Source organism: Ceratotherium simum, chromosome 22, assembly GCF_057802395.1.
Source record: "Ceratotherium simum simum isolate JZ-2026a chromosome 22, ASM5780239v1, whole genome shotgun sequence".
In the NCBI taxonomy this organism is placed as follows: domain Eukaryota; kingdom Metazoa; phylum Chordata; class Mammalia; order Perissodactyla; family Rhinocerotidae; genus Ceratotherium; species Ceratotherium simum.
Genome location: NC_141921.1, coordinates 21,575,557 through 21,601,428, shown reverse-complemented (window position 1 = coordinate 21,601,428; position 25,872 = coordinate 21,575,557). Strand labels below are relative to the sequence as shown.

Sequence of the window (25,872 nt, the reverse complement as noted above, 5' to 3'; positions counted from 1 at the left end):
AATAAGAACTATCAGAGCCTTGGCCGAACAACTGCTATGATTAATTGAATTTTATGTGAAAGTACTGATTTTATATTTTAGATCAACTAAGTGATTTCCCCTTTCCTTACTTTCCAGGAGGAAGTGATATTAATGATTGGCATCTATTGGGTGCCTACCATGTGCCAGGCACTGTGTCAAATGCTACATAGACATCGCCTCATTAATCACCACAACCACCCCATGTTATCCCCATAGTTCAGGTCTGAGTTGGAATCATTTACACAAGGTCATACAAAGGCTAAGCAGTTGAGTTAGGCTCTCTGATGCCAAAGGCAGTGCTCAGACGTAACACTCTCTCACCTCCCACTGAACGCCTGGACAGGGCACTTATAAATTTGTCAGCTACAGAAAAGAGCCAGGACTTTGCAGAATGGAAAGCCAGAGAGAAAAGAGGAGGCCGAGTTCCAAGGGACAGCTGCCTGAGAGCCGGTCACCTGGGGGAATCTCCCTGCTCTACTCAAGACGGAAAGAGGAAACACCATCTGGAGGGGCTTCCCCAGCCCCCGAGAAGAACTCCTCCAGCTCCATGGCCCTCAGAGCAGCTGCTCGGAAGCCACCAGGAGGCGCTCCCTACTGTGAGGGCTCCAGGAGGCTGGGGCAACTTCCCTGAAAACTCAGCCCACTTTGGGGCCAGCATCTGTCTGTCAGCAAAACGTTGGGTGAAAACTGGGGGATTCAGTCAGTGAAACTGGGAATACAAATTTGGGGCTCTGTTAATATAATTCTAATTGGATGTAATTGTTAGTTGGGAGTTTTCTTGTTTCCTGATGAAAATTTGAATCAAAATTGTTGCATGAGTTTGATTATTTCTGTGAGATTTAAATTTGTGTCAGTAACAAAATACCTCACCTGATGTGCTGTGGAAGAGATGTGTCATCAACACAAAATGCAAAAATTCCAATGTAGGCATGGAATGTATGGCTCATGCAAAGAATCTGATATTCCAACTGAAATGAGATTTACTTAGAAATAAGAAAGGGCTGCTATTCTATAATTCTGTGTGGTTTTCTCCTTCTGTTTTTTTCCCCCCTTAAAAAAGGACTCCAAGATTTTCCCAGAATTTGATGAGAATTGCTTGTAATAGTTTGAGGGTGGAGGTTGGGGAAAGTAACGTGAATGTGTTGAAGCTGAAACGGGTAAGGGACTGCAGCTGAAATACTGGGGATGAGGCATGAGCTCATGGGAATTGTCCAGTTTGAACTGTCTCTGTGAATATGTTCCATTGCAATGTTGGGTACAGCATAGCTAACCTGCTATATACCCGGCATTCGTTTTGGTTGTGGTGTTTGATAGCCTTCATTGGCTATGATTCTCCCTTGAGGAATTGGGGGAATACTAAACTACAGAAACAAAATGGCTAAGACATTAGAGTTCATACCAGAGCTGTACTCAAGATCCTAAAAAAAGCTCTCGATGCTCCCAAATTCTACAGCCTTCCAAATCAACCTTTCCTTTAAAATCTAGATAGCATCAGTCCTCAAACTACTCAACTGGAAGAAAGCCTCGCCCTTGATCAGGTTTCTCTCCCCAAGGATCTCTGAAAATCCCTGAGGAATACTTCCCTGTCTCATGTCCCACTAAGCAGCCCTGGTTGTCACTTGAACGTCAAGCAGCTGTCTGACTTCTGGTCAACTTGTTCCTTTGTTCCTGGGTTGCATTTCTCTGGATTATTTCTGCTCTCTTAAAAGTCCTATCCTAAATCCCCCAGAGCACAGCTAAAACCAGATTGTAACATTTAACATTTTCCTGGAGCCTTGGGTGGAGCAGAAGGGAATTTGTACAGAGGACTAACTCGATCCTTGGGCTCCAGGCTGATGCTGTGTTGCTGGGGCCACCGGCTCCCTCTCTACCACAGAATTGCTTTGTGTCTGTCTTCCCTACCTGAGTTCAGATCCTCACCCCCATCCCAGTCTCCTCTGGGGTCCTGCAAGTTGGGGGAAAAAAGACAGACCTCCAGTCACTGCTTCCCATGATCTGCAGACATGTAACTCGGCCCAAAGTGAAGACATAACGTTAACACCATTGTGAAGAGCAGTTTAAGTCCCTACTGCCCCCCAAATTCCATTTCAGAAAAGAATGCTTTGCCTTACGGTTCCAAAACCAATGATCTCATTGAACGTATTTGTTTTAAATTAGGATTTAATTTGCCCTTGCAGGTATATATACAAGCCTCCACTTGGTGAAACAAGAAGTCACTAATTTTTAAAACAAGACCTTTCCTGTGCTTCTTATCACCAGTATTGGGGTCCTCTTTTATAATTTGGAGGTTATCTGAGGAGGACTGTGGTGCCTAACCACTCTCCCTCTTTGTGGTCTGTCCTCTTACACCTAAGTCTCCCCAAGGAGGAAGGACATCCTATATTTGTGCCCCTGTGCCCAGCAATGGCTCTTTACAGGATGCTACCCTGCTGGCTCCAGGGTCCCTGGAGGAAGGAACAGTTTGGGATCAGGCAGGTGATGCAAACTAAAGAAAGGGCCTTCGAGCGCTGCGGCAGGCAGCATTTATGGTGGAAGGAGAAACAACATAAGCCGTGAAACTGTCTGTGATGAAAGGTAGGACAATGCCGTACAGGTTGGCCCACACAGAAAGAAGAGAGCCGGGGCAGAACTCTTGACAGCACCCTGCAGCCAGCATCTTTCCAGACTCTTCTGCTGTTACGGAGTTGTGTCATGCTTACAGGGGGCCTTGGCTTTGGTATTCCTCCAGGGGAAAGTTCCAGTTTTCCTTTTTTAAAGCGTTTCAAACTCTTTGCCCTGATGTGTCTTAATCTATACTTCTCAAACTAGGGCACATTTTCCCTCCCCCAGGGATGTGTAGCAGTGTGCTGGAGGGTCCATGAAGCCACACCGCACACATCCGTGGTATGTGGATTTCACTAAAAAGTGGCTGGGGGGTGAGGGTAGGTTCCATTTTGAATTTTTGCACTTTTACATGTCTTTGTCACAAGGCAAAGTCAGCAGCCTCTTGATTACCATTTCATCTAATTTCATGTGTTTTCATGAAAGCTTGTAGGGTTTGTTTTTTTTTTTTAACTTTTTAATCAAAGTAACGCACGAACATAGTTTTAAAATCAAATCGTACAAAAAACCTCTCATGAAAAACTGTAATGCCCTGCCCTCTGTCACCCTATCCCCCAGCTGGCTCCCTGGAGGGAGTGATTTACAACTCTTTATAACTCCTACAGCTGTTTTTTCTACTAGCTCCCTCCATATTTCTAAATAATATGTTTAAACTGCTGTTTATTGATCCATAAATTTCAGACATTCTCTATTGATTTTGAATTAGGATGGATGTGGGTTTGGCTCTTGTATTCTCTCAGTCTGCCTTGCCCCATACAGCTATTTCATGACTTTCAGTTAAATAATTTGTGCTGGAAAATAGACCTTTGCTGTTTGGTGGCCTCCTAACATCCTTTCTCTTTCCTCATTTAACTCTACCTTGATTTCCATTCGGGAACCTACTGTTCCCCTACACAGATGCCACTTTTCTGGGAAGCTGACCCTGTCTCTGGCTACAGGAGTGGGCCCTGATTGGCTGAACATCTCCGAATCTATAGTGATTGGTTCAGAACAAGGCATGTAACCCAATATCCACCAATGAGAGGTTTTCTGGAAGAAACTGGAAAATAATTTCCTTGTTCTTCTATAGAATCTCCTAGAGAAATATTTTCTCTTCGATGAACAAGGGAACATGAAGCCCATAGAAAGTGCTGGAAGCCACCTTGCAACCATAAAGAAAGCTGGTCTTACTTTGAATGGATACTGCAGACGGCAAAGAGGAGGGATGGAAATTAAAGATTTTAGAGAGGCCTTGCATCAAGCCTCATCTAGAGCCTAAACTACCTTTAAAATGGTCAATCATGTGAACAAAATACTATAATTCCCTTTATGTTTTAAGCTGCTTTGAGTTTTCAGTTTCTTTCCTTCCCAAGTACATCTCACCGATGTAAGAGTTTACTTCATTATGATTACACAGCAAATTATTTGTGATTTCACTGCACAGCTGAGCAGTGTATGATTACATATCCTTTCATGTACAGGCTTTTTGATGGTTTTTAAGAATTAATTATCATTTTCACTGGCAAAATTTCCCATATGCATATCCTTAATTCTTTCCACATACTCATCTCCAACCTCCTCCTCCACTCCAGCTGGCAGCCCTCTCAGTGTCAACCTGCACCTTCTCTTCGGTGCTCTCCTGAGCTGAATCTCCTATCTCCTGGATACCATGACTTCACCTCTTTTGGATCACCCATGATTTCCTGAAAGCTTTTCTCAAGGCTTTCTAGAAAAGAGTTCTGAGCAGGCAAATTGTCTATGGATGGGTGAAGATGTCTTAATTCTGCCCTCACACTGGACTGATAGCCTGGCAGGGTATAAAATTCCCAGTTGAAAATTATATTCCATAAGATTTTTGATGCTATTGTTCAGTTGCTTTCTGGTATCCACCATTGCTGCTGAGAAGTCTGATGTCAATCTGATTCTAGTCCCTTGTTAATTTTGCTGTCTTCATCCCCATCCCCACCTCAGTTCCAAACTTCTTGGGTTCAATTTCTCCAGAGAATAAACTTCCAGTTTTCTTTTTGGGGTGGCGGAGACAAGAAGGTATAAGTCTGTCTGCTGGCGTTGTGTGCACAGAGGTGGGAAGTAGGATTCAAGGAGAGGATTCAACGATTCATTCCACATGGAGTCCTCCAACAAATCCCCCAGTTCGTAGCTCCACCCCTCACCCCCAGGCTGCTCAGTAACCAGTGGCTCTGCATCCCAGACCTTTCCAGAATTCCATGGGATGATCAACCCACTTTTCATTTACATCTCACTCTGCACTCACTGGATACTGAGGCCTTTTGTGTTATGCGAACAGTGATTAAAAAAATAAGTACTTTTGTTGCTTCCAAGAGCCCAGCTGTATTAACAATATAGTTAGAATCAGGATTAAGGCTAGTGATCTCTAAGTGATCAGGGAAGGTGCAAAGTCTTCAGAGAGAGCAATTCTAGCCCAGGCGACAAGATGAAGAAAAACTGTAAGGTGGAATCTGCTTGAAGGTCGTAGAAAAATGCATATCTAGATTTTTTTTTATCATCTTTTCATTTTAGCTTTTGATGCATAAAAGTTCATTGTAAAAATCATTCAAATTCCTAACAAAAATATACCTTATTAAATATTTTATTTACAAATGTGGGAATATGCTTATTTTAACATCTTGCTGTAGTGAATTCCCAGATAATCCCCAAATTCTGCATTTTATGGCTTTGGTTTCATTCTTCTTATATCATTACATAATGCAATCATTTAAAAATTACACCTTCAAATGCAATCATGCATCTGTGGTTACAAACAAGAAGTCTGGAGCACAAGTTCGAAATTGTGAAATGTGCCAGCCAGATAATGAGGAAAATCCAGAACTCTAAAGCATCAAGTATTATGATAGCCTTGTTCTAGTCACTGAAGTTCCCCATGAAGATTTGAGAATGAAGAAGACGCTACCACAATGTAGTAAAAATTGAGGGGAAAGTGCAGGATGGCTTAAAGCTTACTTTACATATGAGTTTTATTGTTGTGGATTGCAACTGAACTTAAAGTTTAACATTTCTGCTTCAGAAAAACCTGGAGCAATAGCTATGTGAAACCATCACTCTTGAAGTGATGTTTTAAATCCAATATACAACCTATTAGGAGAGCTAAATTTAAAAACCGTGACAATACCAAAAACTAAATGCCGGCCAGGATACATTGAAACTGGATTTCTCATACATTGCTGGTGGGAATGTAAAATGGCACAGCCACTCGGGAAAATGGTTTGGCAGCTCCTTAAAGCACTAAACATATGCTTACCATTTGACCCAGCAATCACAATCCTGGGCATTCATCTCAGAGAAATGAAACTTATGTCCACATAAAAACCTGTACTGGGGGCCGGCCAGATGGCGCAAGCAGTTGGGTGCGCGTTCCCCGCTGCAGCGGCCCAGGGTTCGCCAGTTCAGATCCCGGCGCGCACTGACGCACCACTTGGCAAGCCATGCTGTGGCGGCATCCCATATAAAGTGGAGGAAGATGGGCACAGATGTTAGCCCACGGCCAGTCTTCCTCAGCAAAAAGAGGAGGATTGGCAGATGTTAGCTCAGAGCCGATCTTCCTCACCAAAAAAAAAAGAGGAGGGTTGGCATGGATGTTAGCTCAGGGCTGATCTTCCTCAGAAAAAAACAAAAACCTGTACTGGCTTGTTCATAGCAGGTTTCTTTGTAATAGCCAATAACTGGACACAACCTAAATGTCCTACAATCGGTTAACAGTTAAACAAACTGTGCCACATTCACATCGTGGAATACTACTCAGCAATCAAAAAGGAAAGGGCTATCAATACACACGACAAGCTGATGGATCTCAAGAGCATTATGCTGAGTGGGAAGAAAAGCCAACCACAAAAGGTCACATACTGTCTGATTCCATTTATACAAAACTCTCAAATACAAAATTATAGAGATGGAGAGCAGATTAGTGTTTGCTAGGGGTTAGTGAGGGGGAGAGGCATAGGTAGGGTGGCGGGTATGACTATATATACATATATATATAGCACAGTGGATCTTTATGATGATGGAACAGTTTTATATCATGATTGTGGTCGTGGTTATATGAATAATACATGTGATGAAATTGCACAGAACTAAATATACACACACACCCACACATATAAGTGAGGGCACGTAAAACTGATGAAATCTGAAGGTCTGTGGATTGTACTAATGTCATCTTCCTGGATTTGACATTGTGCTACAGTTATGTAAGATGTTATCTTTGGGAGAAACTTGGTGAAACGTACAGGGGACCTCTATATACTATTTTTGCAACTTCCTATGAATCTATAATTATTTCAAAATAAATAAATAAAAATAAAATAATAACCCAAGATATGACATCCAGAAAAGATGGTGGAATAGAGAAGATGACAGCATCTGCCTGTTTCATATCTAGTGAAATAGAAAAAAGTACTCCTTCCCCCAAAAAACAAAAATTCACCAGCAACAACCAAACAAGAAAAGGAGTATCGTACACTTGATGCCACAGACTTCAAAAAGTGATAACCAGGGAAAGAAAAAAACAATAACTGGTGCAAACTACTGGGTCATGGTCCCCAACTCTGTCCCCACTACCCAGAGGCAAGACTGAGGAAGGAAGCTGAGTTAACAAAATCATGCCTCATCATACAGTCTCTCTGGCAACTCCCATCGGGGGCACTGAAACTGAGGCTGAGTGGGAAGCTGGGACAACATTGTTTTTAACCCTGAGGAGTGAAGTTCCCTATACCCCACTATAGCAGGACTCAGGAAGGAGGTGTTGTTGGGCTTGTCACATGTGGGGGCACTCTGCTAAGTTGGAATAAGATGCCCAGTATGTATGGGAGATGGACACCCCCAGACCACTTGGCAAGGACCCTGGTCCAGAGCCTGCAATGAGACCTCAGAGGGGAGCAGACCCAGCCTTCCCGTAGAGATGTTCATATGATGGAAAAGTAGATCGAGAGTTTGGAAGAGTGAAAATGGCTACAAATTCTTTGATACTTCCCCTATTGAGAAGTAGAGTCTAGAAGTAAGGTCTACTGTCCCTCTCCTCAAACCTGTGTGAGCTCTGCGATGGATTAGACCTATAGAAAAACGTGGAAGTAACACTGAACCAACTTCCAGGCCCAGGCCTTAAATGACTGGCAGCATCCACTTCCAGCCTCCTGGAACAGTCGCTCATGGAGTCCTGAGCGACCGTGGAAGAAGTCCAACTACCTGGCTTGGAGAGACCACACCAGAAGACCCTGAGACTACAAGGAGAGAGAGAGGGGTCCAGCTGTGCTCAGTTTCCAGCCTTCCCACCAAGACACCAGGCATGTAAATAAAGCCACCTTGAACCAGCCAAAATCTGAATACAATTGAATTACCCCAGTCAACACCACATGGAACAGAAGAATCACCCAGCCAAGCCTATCTAACTTCCTGGCCCATAAAGTCATGAGACAAAATAAAATGCTCGTTGTATTCAGGGTGGTTTGTTACACTGGAGGAGAGAGCCACCCCAGTCCCCAAACCGAAACCTGAAGGGGAGAGGAAAATTGGTCTCAGTTAAGGTGAGTACAGTAGGGGTCCATATGGAAGGAATGTCCACCATGAGGCCAACAACAGCAATCAATCAAAGGTACAAATGCATTTCTCATATTGTGCAAGGGTTAAATATGGACTCTGTTAGCTTGATCAGTGACAACTGGGTGCCCATGCCAGGAAGGGGAATCTGAGGGAAGCTGATCAGAGGCTTCTGGAAGCTTCTGAGGCTGCTGAGTCCTAGCAAGGGCTCCTTAGATGTCTTCTCTTTGCTGTCATTGGTCAGTGCAGCCCCTGGCACCTAGGCTGAACCACACCAAGGATGTCTCCTTCATGTTGTCTTCCTGTCATAGCCTGAGGTAAGCAATCTGTGTAACAGTGCCGCCATTTCCTGAGCTAACTGTGAAACTGTGCTGGGTATGCTACTGTGCCATCAAAGTAAACTGTGAAATGGTGATCATCCAGGAGCTTGGTCCTTGGTGTGAAATTCCCTCTGCCAGGTCTGTCTCAGAAAGGCCTCAAGCAGAGTTCATCTCACTGAGTTAAAGAAAATAGAAAGCCTGGTTGGAGCTGCCTACATTAAGCAGGAGCCTGTCAGAGAAGTCAAGATGGCAGCGTAGGCAGACTCTGAACTCACCTCCACCTGCAGACACAGCCAATTTACAACTACTCGTGGAAAAATTACCCCTGAGACAGAACTGAAAACTGGGTAAGAGGAACTCCTGCAACAACGGACAAACCTAACTGAGTTAGAAGAGGCAGAAACTCCCTTCTGGAGAGGAAAAATGCCACCTTCACAAGCCACAGCACCTCACGGCCGCCCAGGAGCAGCCCAAAGGTACGCAGCCTCCCTGGAGGAGCGGGGCCCTGAGCCCGGGAGCGCCCCCACTGTGGGCATTTTGTGGACCCAGCACAATCGAGACGAGTGGCATAATATCTGACTTTGCCTGCTACTAAAACATGGGGGAGTACCCCCAGAAAAGCTGGTTCACAAAGACATTAAAACCGGCTCTTAAAGGGCCCATGCGCAAACTCACCCATTTCAGAAAGCAACCTAAAATCACCAGAAAGAAAGGTGCACAGTGCTTTGGTGAAAAGAGACTCACCTAATAGGCCCTGTGTGCATCTCGGTGAGAGGTGAGACCTCTCCAGGGACTGGGACATTGGCGGCGGCCATTGTTGTGGCCTGGTGTGGGCATACTGACACAGACGCCATTGGAGTTCTCCCTGGGACCTGCTAGCCCAGGGTCTGTTCCACCCGCTAGAGCACCGATTTAATCCAGCTCAGCCAGGGCAGGCAGCCCACCCTAGAGACTGGCCCCACCCAACAACAAGCCCTCAGGCAACTTGTGAGCCTGCATAGATTGGTGACTGGATTCTCTGCAGCCTGGCAACTGAGCTGACTTCAGTGAGGCAGGGCACGCACAAGGAACAGGTGGAGAGTGTGGGGCTCCCACCGTGGAGAGACTGGGTCTGCTTCAGGAGGTCAGGGCACGCACACGGGGCAGGACTGTGTTGACTGTGTGTGGACCTGTGGGCAGCAGGGCTTGTCAGCTGCAGAAGACTTGTGCTTCTCAAAGACCCATATAGGGGGTTTGCCCCACCTTCCAAAGCCTGAAACAATTGGGTTCCCCCGTGCCTGAGACCAGCCCCGCCCAGCTGCAATCCTCAGAGAGCTGACAAGAGACCTAAAGGCTGGAGGCTTATAGCAGTTGTAAGGCCCTGAGCCTAACAACCTGCCACAATGGGGGCCTACTCACTTAAAAGAAATACTGCAACACAAATGTGGTATTAGAACTTGCAGCCAACTGTGCTGGGGCTCCCCACACCTGATAAAGAGACTGAAGGGCCCACAACAACTACAAGCAGCTGAGCATTATAACGGTTGGCCAGGAGCATAACTCGGCCTCCCTGGGTGCCTACAGGGAGAGCAAACAGGCCACAACAGAAGGACACACATAGCCCACATAAGGGTCACCCCTGGAACATTGAGAACTGAGGGAAGCACACTGCAGGCCTCCTAAGCCATCACTTACATAAGGTCACCTATCCAAGAGCAGGAGACGTAGCTGACCTACCTTATACGTAGACACAAGCACAGGGAAAGAGGCAAAATGAGGAGGCAAAGGAATACATTCCAAGTAAGAGAACAGGACAAAAACCCAGAAAAGGAACTAAATGAAACAGAAATGAGCAACCTACCCGACAGAGAGTTCAAACAAAGAGTGTTAAGGATGCTCACTGATGTGGGGAGAAGAATAGATGAACTCAGTGAGAACGTCAACAAAGAAATGCAAGATATAAAAAAGAATCAATCAGAAATGAAGAATACAATACTGGAAATGAAAAATTCTTTAGAGGGACTCAAAAGCAGAGTAGCAGATACAGATGAACAGATCTGTGAGCTGGACAAAAGACTAGAAGAAATTACCCAAGCTGAACAGATAAAAGAGAAAAGAATTAAAAAGAATGAGGACAGTCTAAGGGACCTCTAGGACAACATCAAGCGCACTAACATCTGTGTTATAGGTGTCCCAGAAGGAGAAGAGCGAGACAAAGGGGCAGAGAATCTATTTCAAGAAATAATAGATGAAAACTTCCCTAACCTAAGGAAGGAAACAGACTTCCAGGTACAGGAAGCACAGAGAGCCCTAAACAAGATAAACCCAAAGAGGCCCACACCAAGACACATCATAATCAAAATGTCCAGAATTAAAGATAAAGAGAGATTCCCAAAAGCCACAAGAGATGGGCCGGCCCCGTGGCTTAGTGGTTAAGTGCACGCGCTCCGCTACTGGCGGCCCGGGTTCGGATACGGGTGTGCACCAACGCACCGCTTCTCCAGCCATGTGGACACCGCATCCCACATACAGCAACTAGAAGGATGTGCAACTATGACATGCAACTATCTACTGGGGCTTCGGGGGGGAAAAAAAAGGAGGAGGATTGGCAACAGATGTTAGCTCAGAGCCGGTCTTCCTCAGAAAAAAAAAAAGCTGCAAGAGAAAGTCAAGTCACATACAAAGGAAACCCCATAAGGCTATCAGCTGACTTCTCAGCAGAAACCTCACAGGCTAGAAGAGAATGGAATGATATATTTAAAGTGCTGAAAGGAAAAAACTTACAGCCAAGAATACTCTACCCAGCAAGGTTATCATTCAAAATGGAAGGAGAGATCAAAAATTTCCCAGACAAGCAAAAATTACAGGAGTTTGTCACCAAGAAACCAGTGCTACAAGAAATGTTAAAGGGACTGATTTAAGGGGAAAAGAGAAGACTATAAATAGGAAAAATTATCTATTTCCATGATAAGAGGGAAATGGATACAAATGCACAAAAAAGAGGTTAGATATGATATCAAAAACATAAAAGGAGGGAGGAGGGGAGTTAAAGAGTAGAGCTTTCAGACAGAGGTCAAACTAAAGAGACCATCAATTCTGTATAGAAGAAGGAAGGAACAGAGAAGGACTACTAAAACACTGAGAAAAAAAGTTAAAAAATGGCAGTAAGTACATACTTATCAATAGCTACTTTAAACGTCAATGGACTAAATGCTCCAATTAAAAGGCATAGGGTGGCTGATTGGATAAAAAGCAAGACCCATATATATGCTGCATACAAGAGACACACTTCAGACCTAAAGACACTCACAAACTGAAAGTGAAGGGATGGAAAAAGATACTCCATGCAAATGAAAATGAAAAGAAAGCTTGGGTAGCAGTACTAATATCAGACAAAATAGACTTTAAAACAAAAACTGTAAAAAGAGACAAAGAAGGTCATTACATAATGATCAAGGGAACAATCCAACAAAATGATATAACACTTGTAAATATCTATGCACACAATGTAGGTGCACCTAAATATATAAAGCAATTATTAACAGACATAAAAACAGAAATAGACATTAACACAATAGTAGTAGGGGACTTTAACACTCAACTTACACCAACGGATAGATCATCCAAACAGAAAATCAATAAGGAAACATTGGCCTTAAATGATACACTAGAACCGATGGACCTAGTAGATATATACAGAGCATTCCATCCAAAAACTGAAGAATACACGTTCTTTTCAAATGCACATGGAACATTCTCCAGGATTGATCACATACTAGGCCACAAAACAAGTCTCCATAAATTTAAGAAGATTTAAATAATACCAAGCATCTTTTCTGACCACAACGGTATGAAACTAGAAATCAACTATAGGAAGAAAATCAGAAAAGCCAAAAATACGTGGAGATTAAACAAAATGCTACTAAACAATGACTGGGTCAACGAAGAAATCAAAGAAGAAATCAAAAAATACCTGGAGACAAATGAAAATGAAAATACGACATGCCAGAATTTATGGGATACAGCAGAAGTGGTTCTAAGAGGGAAGTTTATAGCAACACAGGCCTATCTCAACAAACAAGAAAAATCTCAAATAAACAATCTAACAATGCACCTAAAGGGACTGGAAAAAGAAGAACAAACAAAGCCCCAAATCAGTAGAAGAAGGGAAATAATAAAAATCAGAGCAGAAATAAATGAAATAGAGACCAAAAAAACAATAGAAAAAATTAGTAAAACCAAGAGCTGGTTCTTTAAAAAGATCAACAAAATTGACAAACCTTTAGCTAGACTCATCAAGAAAAAAAGAGAGAAGGCACAAATAAGTAAAATCAGAAATGAAAGAGGAGAAATTAAACAGACACCTCAGAAATACAAAAGATTATAAGAGAATACTATGAAAAGCTATATGCCAACCAATTTGACAATCTGGAAGAAATGGATAAATTCTTAGAATCATACAACCTTCCAAAACTGGATCAAGAAGAAGTAGAGAATTTGAATAGACCAATCACCAGTAAGGAGAGTGAAACAGTAATCAAAAACCTCCCCAAAAGTAAAAGTCCAGGACCAGATGGCTTCCCTGGTGAATTCTACCAAACATCAAAGAAGACTTAATACGTATCCTTCTCAAACTCTTCCAAAAAATTGAGGAGCGGGGGGAGCTCCCTAACACATTCTACGAAGCTGACATTACCCTGATACCAAAACCAGACAAGGACAACACAAAAAAAGAAAATGAAAGGCCAATATCACTAATGAACATCGTTGCAAAAATCCTCAACAAAATACTAGTAAATCGAGTACAACAATATGTTAAAAAGATTATACACCATGATCAAGTGGGATTTATTCCAACTGTGCAGGGATGGTTTAACATTCGCAAATCAATCAACGTGATACACCACATTAATAAAATGAAGCATAAAAATCACACGATCATCCCAATAGATGCAGAGAAAGCATTTGACAAGATACAGCATCCATTTATGATAAAAACTCTAAATAAAATGGGTATAGAAGGGAAGTACCTCAACATAATAAAGACCATATATGAGAAACCCACAGCTAATATCATCCTCAATGGTGAAAAACTGAAAGCCATCCCTCTAAGAACAGGAACCAGACAAGGATGCCCACTGTCACCACTCCTATTTAACATGGTACTGGAAGTCCTAGCCAGAGCAATCAGGCAAGAGAAAGAAATAAAAGGGATCCAAATTGGAAAGGAAGAAGTGAAACTGTCACTATTTGCAGATGACATGATTTTATATATAGAAAACCCTAAAGAATCCACCAGAAAACTTTTAGAAGTAATAAATGAATATGGTAAAGTTGCAGGATACAAAATCAACATACAAAAATCAGTTGCATTTCTATACACTAACAACGAAGTAGCAGAAAGAGAAATTAAGAATACCATCCCATTTACAATTGCAACAAAAAGAATAAAATACCTAGGAATAAACTTAACCAAAGAGGTGAAAGAGCTGTACACTGAAAACTATAAAACATTGCTGAAAGAAATTGAAGAAGACACGAAGAAATGGAAAGATATTCCGTGCTCTCGGATTGGAAGAATTAACATAGTTAAGATGTCCATACTTCCTAAAGCCATCTATAGATTCAATGCAATCCCTATCAAAGTTCCAACAATATTTTTCACAGAAATAGAACAAAGAATCCTAAAATTTATTTGGAACAACAAAAGACCCTGAATAAGTAAAGGAATCCTGAGAAAAAAGAACAAAGCTGGAGGTATCACACTCCCTGATTTCAAAATATACTACAAAGCTATAGTAACCAAAACAGCATGGTACTGGCACAAAAACAGACACACAGATCAGTGGAATAGAATCGAAAGCCCAGAAATAAACTCACACATCTATGGACAGCTAATCTTTGACAAAGGAGCCAAAAACATACAATGGAGAAAAGAAAGTCTCTTCCACAAATGGTGTTGGGAAAACTGGACAGCCACATGCAAAAAAATGAAAGTAGACCCTTACCTTACACCATACACAAAAATTAACTCCAAATGGATTAAAGACTTGAGTGTAAGACCTGAAACTATGAAACTTCTAGAAGAAAACATAAGCAGTACGCTCTTCGACATAGGTCTTAGCAACATATTTTCAAGCACCATGTCTGACCGGGCAAGAGAAACAATAGAAAAAATAAACAAATGGGACTACATCAAACTGAAAAACTTCTGCACAGCAAAGGAAACCATCAACAAAATGAAAAGACAACCTAACAATTGGGAGAAGATATTTGCAAACCATACATCTGATAAGGGCTTAATCTCCAAAATATACAAAGAACTGATACATCTCAACAACAAAAAAACTAACAACCCAATTAAAAAATGGGCAAAAGACCTAAACAGACATTTCTCCAAAGAAGATATACAGATGGCCAACAGGCACATGAAAAGATGTTCAAAATCATTAACTATCAGGGAAATGCAAATCAAAACTACAATGTGATATCACCTCACACCCATCAGAATGGTTATAATTAACAAGACAGGAAACAACATGTGTTGGAGAGGATGTGGAGAGAAGGGAACTCATACACTGCTGGTGGGAGTGCAAACTGGTGCAGCCACTATGGAAAACAGTATGGAGATTCCTCAAAAAATCAAGGATAGAACTACCATATGATCCAGCTATTCCACTGCTGGGTATTTATCCAAAGAACTTGAAAACACCAATGTGTAAAGATACATGCACCCCTGTGTTCATTGCAGCATTATTCACAATAGCCAAGACTTGGAAGCAACCTAAGTGCCCATCAAGGGACGAATGGATAAAGAAGATGTGGTATATATACACAATGGAATACTACTCAGCCATAAGAAACGATGAAATCCAGCCATTTGTGACAACATGGATGGACATTGACGGTATTATGCAAAGTGAAATAAGTGAGAGGGAGAAGGTCAAATACCGTATGATTTCCTTCATTAAGTAGTAGATGATAACAACAATAAACAAACACTTAGAGACAGAGATTGGATTGGTGGTTACCAGGGGGGAAGGGGGGAGGGAGGAGGGTGAAAGGGATAATTCGGTACATGTGTGTGGTGATGGGTTGTAATTAGTATTTGGGTGGTGAACATGATGTATCTACGCAGAAATAGAAGTATAATGATGTACACCTGAAATCTATACAGTGTTATAAACCAGTTACTGCAATAAACAAAAAATTTAAAAACAAAAAATCACAGGAGCCTGTCAACACACGGCACAGGCACCAGTCGAGTCTGCTACAGAAAAGAAGGAGCAGGAGACAGAGGAGGAACAGAGGGAGGAGGGAGAAAAGAGGAAGATAGAGGAGACAAAGATGAAAGTAAAACATTAAATATCCCGAAAAGTAAGAAAAAGTCAGACAAAGACTTCAACATAACTCAACAAATGCTAATTTCTCATCCGTTGTGAGTGTGGTGGGAGATCTTAGTGAGAATATTAATAAATAAAATAGCTCAAAGACAAAAGATAAATAGCAGAATTGGATGAAAAAGGAAAATGAAGAGCCAAGAAAAAAAAATCAAGAACCAAAACAACATATGAGATCTAACAAATAATTAGAAAGAAGGAATGGAACTTAAAATTTAATTAATGGCATGAAGATAAAAATCATCCCAGGACAATAAGAGAAGAAACAAGAAGAGGTTAGAGCAAAAATGGGCCAAAAGAAGAGTGACTTTTGTCCCTGACATAAAGAACCCAACATGTGTGAGATAGAAATAGCTCAGAGATATAATACGGGAAAATTTCCCCGAAATAAAAGAACTGAATTTTCATATTGAAAGGACACACCATATACCAGGGAAACACAATCTAGTTAAATCACTGAACTTCAAAGGTGAAGAAATAACTCTTCAGGCATTCAGAGAGATAAAACAAGTCACCTCAGACTTGTCCATAGCAATTTCAATGCCAAAAAAAAAAAAAAAAAAAATGGCGATGTGGCTAAAAATTTCTGAGGGAAAGAACATACAGCATGAAAATACTATACCCAGCCAAATTATCATTCACGTATAACGGCAATCAGCTGCCATTCTCTACCATGAGAAAACTCAGGGAATACAGCACCTGTGAATCTTTCTTGAAAGGGTAATCTGTGTTGAAACTCAGGCACACAAGAAGGAATCAAAATAAAGAGCATGGAGGTGGAAATACTGAGAAAAAGCCTGATGGTGGGCGTCCATGTAAATATTGAACTATAACATAAACAGTTCGTAACATCTACTTTATAAATCTTAACAAAGTAAAAATAATACAACAATTAAAATCAAGGAGTGAGGGAAGAAGTTGAGAGGAAGCGCAAGGTGTTAATCACCTTATCTAAGATGTAATAGGGCTTCTGACCACAAAATAAAAAACTGGAGCACGTAAGCAAGATCTTCATAATGGCTTCCATCTTTTAATGCTTTCCATATCTATCTTAATCTAGAAGGCACTTTATGAACTTGTATGTCTCTGAGTGAGGAAATATTTATCTGAAGTTTAGTATATCTTCAGTTTTCTTAATTGTTGAATTAAAATTAATTTTAACTTTTTATTTTACCACAGTACGTACAATATGATCCCATTCCTATAAAATTATTTCTACCAATCCATCTTTCTCTCTCTAAATATGAAGAGAGTGATGGGTGGAATAGTGTTCAAAATATTAACACCACTTACTTCTGGGTGGTAGGATTTGGGACGATTTGCTGCCCTTTTTTAAAAATTTTTCTATGGCGCTTCAACTTTTAAATGAGGGTGTATTATTTTTATGGAATGATGAAGGTATTATTTTAAAATAACTTAATAAACCCACACAGAGACATTTTTAATAATAATTAATAGATTTTTTTACAACTTGAAAAAAGAGAAGTATTGAAAAGGGACTACATAGTGAAAAAATGCAATCAAACAAGCAAATAAAAATAGTGTCGGGCTGGCCCCATGGCGTAGCGGTTAAGTGCACGTGCTCTGCTGCTGGCGGCCCCAGTTCAGATCCCGGGCGCGCACCTATGTACCACTCACTTGTCAGGCCATGCTGTGGCGGCGTCCCATATAAAGTAGAGGAAGATGGGCACGGATGTTAGCCCAGGGCCAGTCTTCCTCAGCAAAAAGAGAAGGATTGGCATGGATGTTAGCTCAGGGCTGATCTTCCTCACAAAAAAAAAAAAGTGTCTAAAGTCTCCTTCAAGGTCAGTTTAAAATCACCTTGGGTGCTTGCTTCATCAGCACATACACTAAAATTGGAACCATAAAGAAAAGATTAGTGTGCCCCTGTGCAAGGATGACACACAATTTTGTGAAGTGTTCATGGTTTTGGTGCAGTTGCTATGGAAAACAGTATGGTGGTTCCCTGAAAAATTAAAAATAGAATTACCATATGATCTAGCAATTTCACCTCTGGGTATATACCCAAAAGAACTAAAGGCAGGGTCTCAAAGAGATAATTGTATATTCATGGTCTAGCAGCATTATTCACAATAGACAAAATGTGGACGCAATCCAAGTGTCCATCAGTGGATGAATGGACAAACAAAATGTGGTATATACACACAACGTAATATTATTCAGTGTTGAAAAGGAACGAAATCCTGTCGCTTGCTAAAGTGGATGAAACTGGAGGATATTATGCTAAGTGAAATAAGCCAGTTACAAAAGGACAAATAATGCATGATTCCATTCAAATGAGGCACCTTGAGTAGTCAAATTCATAGAGACAGAAAGTAGAATGGTAGTTACTAGAGGCTGGGGGCAGAGAGATGGGAGTTACTATTTAACTGGGTATGGATTTTCAATTAGGGAAGATAAAAGAGTTCTAGAGATGGAGGGTGGTGATGGTTGCACAACGATGTGAATGTACTTAATGCCATGAACTGAACACCTAAAAACGGATAAAATGGTAAATTTATGTTATGCATATTTTATTGCAATTTTTTAAAAATCTCCTTAGAAGGAAAAGCCCACGTAAAGAAGGAGAGGGAGAGAAGATGAAGGACCAAACCATAGATATGGCTGAAAATTTTGGGCCAAAAGAGGCAACCAAGCTAGAAAAAATGCCCTTATAGACTGAACCATAAATAACGCACTTTAATGTGTTCAAAAACGCATGTCAGAACAACCAGTCGGGAGACCAGGGCTAAGTGGGTTCTTTACTTTACGGTTGTGTGACTGAACACATGTTGATTTTTAGGGCATATTATTGGTCTTTGTTCACTATCTTTATAATGATGATGCTTGTAAGATGTTAAGCGCAAATTTCTTGATGGTGAAATAAGTGGTTAAGAAAATTTCAACAAGAAATATGAGTTCCTGAGCAAACCATGCTGTTGGCTGGAGAAAGAGAACAGATGGAGGTAAAATTCGGACAGGCACACCTGCAGGAGTAGCAGCAGTGGGCTCAGACACATCCTGAATGAGCCAGAACCATCGCCTTGCTTACCTTAATGCTGCACCTCAAAGGGTCTGCATCTTGATTCCCCTAGTGTCCTCGATGGGGAAGCAAAATGGCTAAATTTTGTACTAAGGGATAGTTTGAATACTCATCTTGTGGGAGGTGCCTCAAAAAGCTTGTTCTTCTTCACTAAGATACATCTGTTTTGCAAGGAGAGCTGTTGGCCAGGGCTTCTGAGACGCATCAACACTTGGTGTGAAAGCTTCCATGAGCTGAATGAATTTGTTGTTCACCTTAATGATAAAGCGACTCACAAAACCAGCTTGTTTAGCAAGTTTCTTTCTTCAAGGTTGAACACACTCAATCAAAATCCATAAGGCCAAACTGTGGAGGTACACTATTAATAATCACACCAAGGCCTCGTATTAATTATGGGGACGCCCAGAACTTCAGGCAAACTGGCTCTCCAATCTGCTGACATAGCCTGAGGGCAAAATAATCAAAGTGCTCCAACATCTACAAAAAAGCTTGATCTGTTTTTTCTTCTTTCTTAGGTCATTGTCTTAGTAAGTGAAACTGGATTTCTGCTTCCAGAAAGGTAGCGTAGACCTACTTTTCCCTATTCCTCCTGCTAAGTATAGCTAAAACCTTGGACATTATACACCAAATAAATATACGACTCTGAAAGGTGGAGAGAAGAAGAAAGACTGGCTGGGGACTTCAGGACCCCAGGAATGACTCAAGTGAGCTCCCCGGATTTTCTTCTTGCCTCATATATTCCATTGGGTGTTGGAGAAGCCAGCAACCTAGAAATGTCAATGGTTGTGGACACAAGAAAAGCCTTGAGAAAAGTCTGCTCTCTAGACAAAGGACCAAGAAAGGGGCAGCTTAGCAAGACAGAAAACTTCTAGAGAATAACTGCTCTACTCCAACCAAACATCAGAGAAAAACTTTGGCCCCATCTGCACCCCCACCAGCAAAGGCTGAGTGGGGAGCCTAGACTTCCATCCTTATCAGGCTGTATAAGGTGCTCAACCCTCTCCCATTCCCCTCCGGGTGGTGTCAAAGAAGGCCAAGTGGAGAATTGGGACCGTCACCTCCACTAAGCAGTAATGAGGCATCCCTCTACTGTGTCACTGTGGAGATGACGGGAGGAGGCTGGACTTCTACCCCTATCCAGCAATATCAAGGTGCTCCTCCCCCTTCCTGTTGAGGTGGTATCAGAGGAGGCCTAGTGAAGAGTCAGGACTTTCAGCACCACCCAGAGTTAATGAGGCCAGTCCACCACCACCACCACCACCACCAACAACAACAACAACAACAACACCCTCACCATCACCACCACCACCACCCCCAATACCACCAACAACAACCACAACAACACCATCACCATCACCACCAGCACCACCCCCAATACCACAACACCACCACCACCACCACCACCAATACCACCAACACCAACACCACCAACAACAACAACTCCATCACTGTCACCACCAACAACAAAAACACCATCACCATCACCACCACCACCACCATCACCAACAACAACAACAACAACACCATCACCATCACCACCACCAATACCACCAACACCACCAACAACAACCACAACAACAACACCATCACCATCACCACCACCACCACCATCACCATCACCACCAACAACAACAACACCATCACCATCACCACCACCAATACCGCCAACACCAACAACAACAACAACAACACCATCACCACCACCACCACCCCCAATACCACCAACACCACCACCACCCCCAACAACAACAACAACAACAACAACAACACCATCACCATCATACCACCAACACCAACAACACCAACAACAACAACACCATCACCATCACCACCACCACCATCACCATCACCACTACCACCACCAATACCGCCACCACCAACAACAACACCATCACCAACAACAACAACAACAACACCATCACTATCACCACCACCACCACCCCCAATACCACCAATACCAACACCAACACCAACACCATCACTATCACTACCACCCCCATAGTGTTAGTGGAGGCCATTTGGGGAGCACAAACGAGGCACTTCTGCCTCTTCCAGACAGGGTGGCATCAGTAGAGGCCTAGTGGGGAGCCTGAACTCCCACCCCACACAGTGGTAAGAAGTAGTCCTTCCCCCACCGTGGTGTTCATGGAGATTGAATGAAGAATCTGGACTTCCACCCTCACCTGACAGTAACAATACAGCACTCTCCTTCCCCCACCAGAGCAATGTCAGATGAAGCCTGCTAAAACAGATGATTGAAATAAGATCCAGAGTCTCATGATAATATACCCAAAATGTCCAGGTTTCAATCAAAGAATCACTCATCACAGCAAGAACCAGGAAAATCTCAACTTGAATAGGAAAGACAATCAACAAATGCCAACACTGAGATGACACAGATGTGAAGATTATCTGACAAGGATTTTACAGCCATCATAAAAGTGCTTCAACAAGCAATTACAAACACACTTTAAACAAATTTTGTAAAAAAGAAAAAAATCTCAGCAAAGAAATAGAACATATAAGAAAGGACCAAATAGAAATTTTGGAACTGAAAAATATAGTAACCAAAATTTTAAAATTCAATGGATTGGCTCAATAGTAGAATGGAGAGGAGAGAGGAAAGAGCCAGTGAACTTGTAGAACAATAGAAATTACCAGATCTAAACTACAGAGAGAAAATAGACTGAAAAAAAATGAACAGAACCTCAGGGGACTGTGGAACTCTAATAAAAGATCTAACTTTCATGTCATCAGAGTCCATGAAGGTGAGGTAAAAGATGGCAGGCTGAAAAAATATTCAAAGAAATAATGGCTGAAATTTTCCTGAATTTGGCTAAAGACAAAAACCTATGAATTCAATAGGCTGCAACCTCAAAGAAATCCATGCCAAGACACATTATAGGCAAATTTCCACAAAGTAAAGACAAAAAGAAATCTTGAAAGCAGAGAAAAACAATACCTTACTTATAGGGGAAAGGCAACTTGAATGACAGTGACTTCTCGTCAGAAACCACGGATGCCAGAAGGAAGTGGCACAACATTTTTCAAGTGCTGAAAGAAAAGAGCTGTCAACCCGGAAATCTATATCCAGCAAAAACATCCTTCAGAAATGAAGAGAAAATCAAGATAATATTAGATGAAAGAAAACTAAGAAAGTTTGTAGCCAACAGATATACCCTAAAAGAATGACTAAAGGAACTTCAACTTGAAGATGAAACAGTAAGGGAATCTAGAGAGGAAATGGTAAAATAAGGAATCTTGGAACATCAGGAAAGAAGAAAAAAGAATGGAGAAAGTAAAAATACGGGCAAATAGACTTTCCTTCTCTTGAGTTTTCTAAATTATGTTTGATGGTAAAGCAAAAATTATCACACTGTCTGATGTGGTTCTCAGTGTATGCAAGGGAAAAATTTAAGACAATTATATTATAAATGGGCGAGAGTAGAGGGATCCAAAGGAGGCAAGGTTTCCTACACATCACTCAAACTGACAATGTTGACACCAATAGATTGTGACAAGTTATGTATATATAATGTAATACCTAGAGCAACCACTTAAGAAAAACCTATACAAAGAGATACACTCAAAACATCATAGATAATTCAAACTGAATTCTTAAAAAATGTTTAAGTAATCCACAGGATGACATGGAAAAGAAAACAAGGAAATAAAAAATGAGAGAAAACAAACAGAAAACAGAAAATAAATAAGTAAAATGGCAGACTTAAGCCCTAACATACTAATTACATTAACTGTAAACTATCTAAATACACCAAGTCAAAGATGGAGATTGGCAGAATGGATTTTAAAAATGACTCAACTATATGATGTCTACAGGAAATTCATTTCAAAAATAACAATATAAGCAGGTTGAAATGGAAAGGATGGAAAAAGATACATCATGCAAACGTTAATCTAAAGTAAGTAGGAATGGCTATATTAATATCAGATAAAGTTCACTCAGAGCAAAGAAAATTACCAGAGACAGAGATAGATATTATATAGTGATAAAAGTGACAATCCACCAAGAAGATACAGTAATCCTAAATCGCATGCACTAAACAAAAGAGTTACAAAATACATGAAGCAATATATAAAAGGAACTGCTGACCATGATCAAGTGGAGTTTATCCAGGGACACAAGATTGGTTCAATATTTGAAAATCAATCAATGTAATTCACCATATTAACAGGCTAAAGAAATGAATACGATAGTCTTTTCAACAAATGATGTTGGAGCAATTGGATAGCCACAGGCAAAAAAAACATTAACCTTGACCTAAACTGAACATCTTACATAAAAATTAACTCAAATGTATCATAGACTTAAATTAAAACAGAAAACTATAAAAATTTTTAGGAGAAAACCTTCTGGACCTATGGCCCGGTGAAGTGTTCTCAGACATGACACCAAAAAACACGATCCACAAAAGAAAAAGAATCAATAGATTAGATTTCAAGATTATAAAACTTCTCTGGAAAGAACCATAATAAGAAGATAAAAAGATAAGCTAAGGACTGAGAGAAAATACTTGCAAACCACAAATCTGATAAAGAACTAGTATCCAGAATATATAAAGAACTCTCCAAACTCAACAGTGTGTATCACTCACAACCATTAGGATGGCTACTATCAAAAAACTAGAAAATAGGGGCTGGCCCGGTGGTGCAAGTGGTTAAGTGGGCACGCTCCGCTGTGGTGGCCCGGGGTTCACCGGTTCGGATCCTGGGCGTGCACCGACGCACTGCTTGGCAAGCCATGCTGTGGTGGCGTCCCATATAAAGTGGAGGAAGATGGATGGATGTTAGCCCAGGGCCAGTCTTCCTCAGCAAAAAGAGGAGGATTGGCAGATGTTAGCTCAGGGCCAATCTTCCTCACAAAAAAAACCAAAAAACAGAAAAGAACAAGTATTAGTGAGGATGTGGAGAAGTTAGAAACCTTGTTCACTGTTGGCGGGAATGCAAAATGGTGCAGCCTCAATATAAAACAGTACAGTGGTCCCACAAAAGATTAAAAATAGAATTATCATATAATCCAGCAATTCTATTTCTGGGTATATATCCAAAGAAATTGAAAGCAGGGTCTCAAAGAAATATTTGTACCTGTGTTCACAGCAGCCTTATTCACAATAGCCAAGAGGCAGAAGAAATCCAAGTGTCCATTGACGGATGAATGGATAAGCAAAATGTGGTCCATACATGCAATGGAATATTATTCAGCCATAAAAAGGAAGGAAATTCTGACACATCTTACACCATGGAGGAAACTTGAGGACATTATGCAAAGTGAAATAAGCCAGTCACAAAAAGACAAATACTGTATGATTCCATTTATATGAGGTATGTAGAGTAATTGGATTAATAGAGACAGGAAGTAGAATGGTAGTTGCCAAGGGCTGAGGGGAGGGGGAAATGGGGAGTTGTGGTTTAACAGGTATAGAGTTTCAGTCTTGCAAGGTGAAAAAGTTCTGGAGATTGGTTGCACAACAATGGGACTATACTTAACACTACTGAACAGAACACAAAAATAGTTAAGATGGTAAATTTTACATGTATTTTACCACAATTTTTAAAAACTCAACAGTATAAAAAACAATCTAATTACAAAATGGGCAAAAGATATGAGGAGACATTTCACCAAAGAGAATATAAGGTGATAGATAAGGACGTGAACTTCAACATCACTAGCCACTGGGGAGTGCAAATTAAAATTATGATGAGATATCACTACACACCGTTAGAACAACTAAATAAAAAATAGTGACAATATCGAATGCTAGCGAAAATGCGGAGAAACGGGATTTCTCATGCATTGCTGGTGGGAATGCAAAATGGTACAACAATAGGGAAAATAGTTTGGAAGTTTCTTTAAAAACTTAACATACACCTGTGCAATGCACCATTTGTACTCCTAGGCATTTATCCCAGAGAAATGAAACATGTCTACATAAAAACATGTACACAATTGCTCATAGCCAAAAACTGGAAACAACCAAAATGTTCTACAATCAGTGAATGGTTAAACAAACTGTGGTGCATCCATACCATGAAATACTATGCAGCACTGAAAAGGAATAAATTATTGATACATGCAACAACTTGGATGGATCTCAAAGACATCATCTAAGAGGCAAAGGCCAATCTCAAAAGTCTCATACTGGGTGATTCCATTTATATAATAGTCTTGAGATGACCAAATTATAAAGATGGAGAATGGATTAGTGGTTGCCAGGGGGTAGAGACAGTCACAAGCAGAGTGTGACTATAAAGGGGTAGCACAAGGGAGATCTTTGTGCTTATGGAATAGTTCTGTATCTTGATTGTGGTGATGGTTACACAAAGTTACACATGTGATAACAATTACATAGAACTATATACACACTTTCCATCAATGTCAGTCTCCTGGTTTTGATACTGTACTGTAGTTACATAAGATGTAACCAATGGAGGAAACTGGGTGAAGGGTCCGCTAGACCTCTCTCTACCATCTTTGCAACTTCCTGTGAACCTGTGAATCTATAACTCTTCAAAATGAAAAGGGTTTTAAAGAAAAAGTAAATGAGACTGATAGGGGATCTGAGACCTTTTCAGACTGCTGTAAGAATCTAGTAAATTGGCCTCTTTGCAAGATACACCTGTGGACATTTCTATGCATGGTAACCTAAAAATCTTGCCCATGCCACCTCTTTGGCAAAATTCTAGGCATCTTTCCTGCATGCTTATGCTGACAAAGCTCATAAAGCAATAAAAGATATAAACTGTCGCCATTCATGTTCCTGTCTCTAGGCAAGCTTGAGTGCACATTGTGAGACCAAGGCAGGGAAGATCAATCGCCTGGATCCTTAAATTGATGGGCAGTGTCGATTCCGCATCTCTGATAGCTATTGGTGACACTGTCGCACATGCCACTAATAGGATTGTGGTCCACTACCTGTATGGACCACTGAAGGAAATGCTA

The 25,872-nt window shown here is 41.1% G+C and overlaps 1 non-coding gene across 1 annotated transcript; it reads left to right on the top strand.

Annotated features, from left to right (window-relative positions):
- The first annotated feature begins 17,694 nt into the window (after positions 1-17,694).
- On the top strand, positions 17,695-17,800 carry LOC147914092 (U6 spliceosomal RNA). The gene has a single exon (XR_015555891.1). It is a non-coding gene; the product is annotated as a U6 spliceosomal RNA (small nuclear RNA).
- Positions 17,801-25,872: the final 8,072 nt, after the last annotated feature.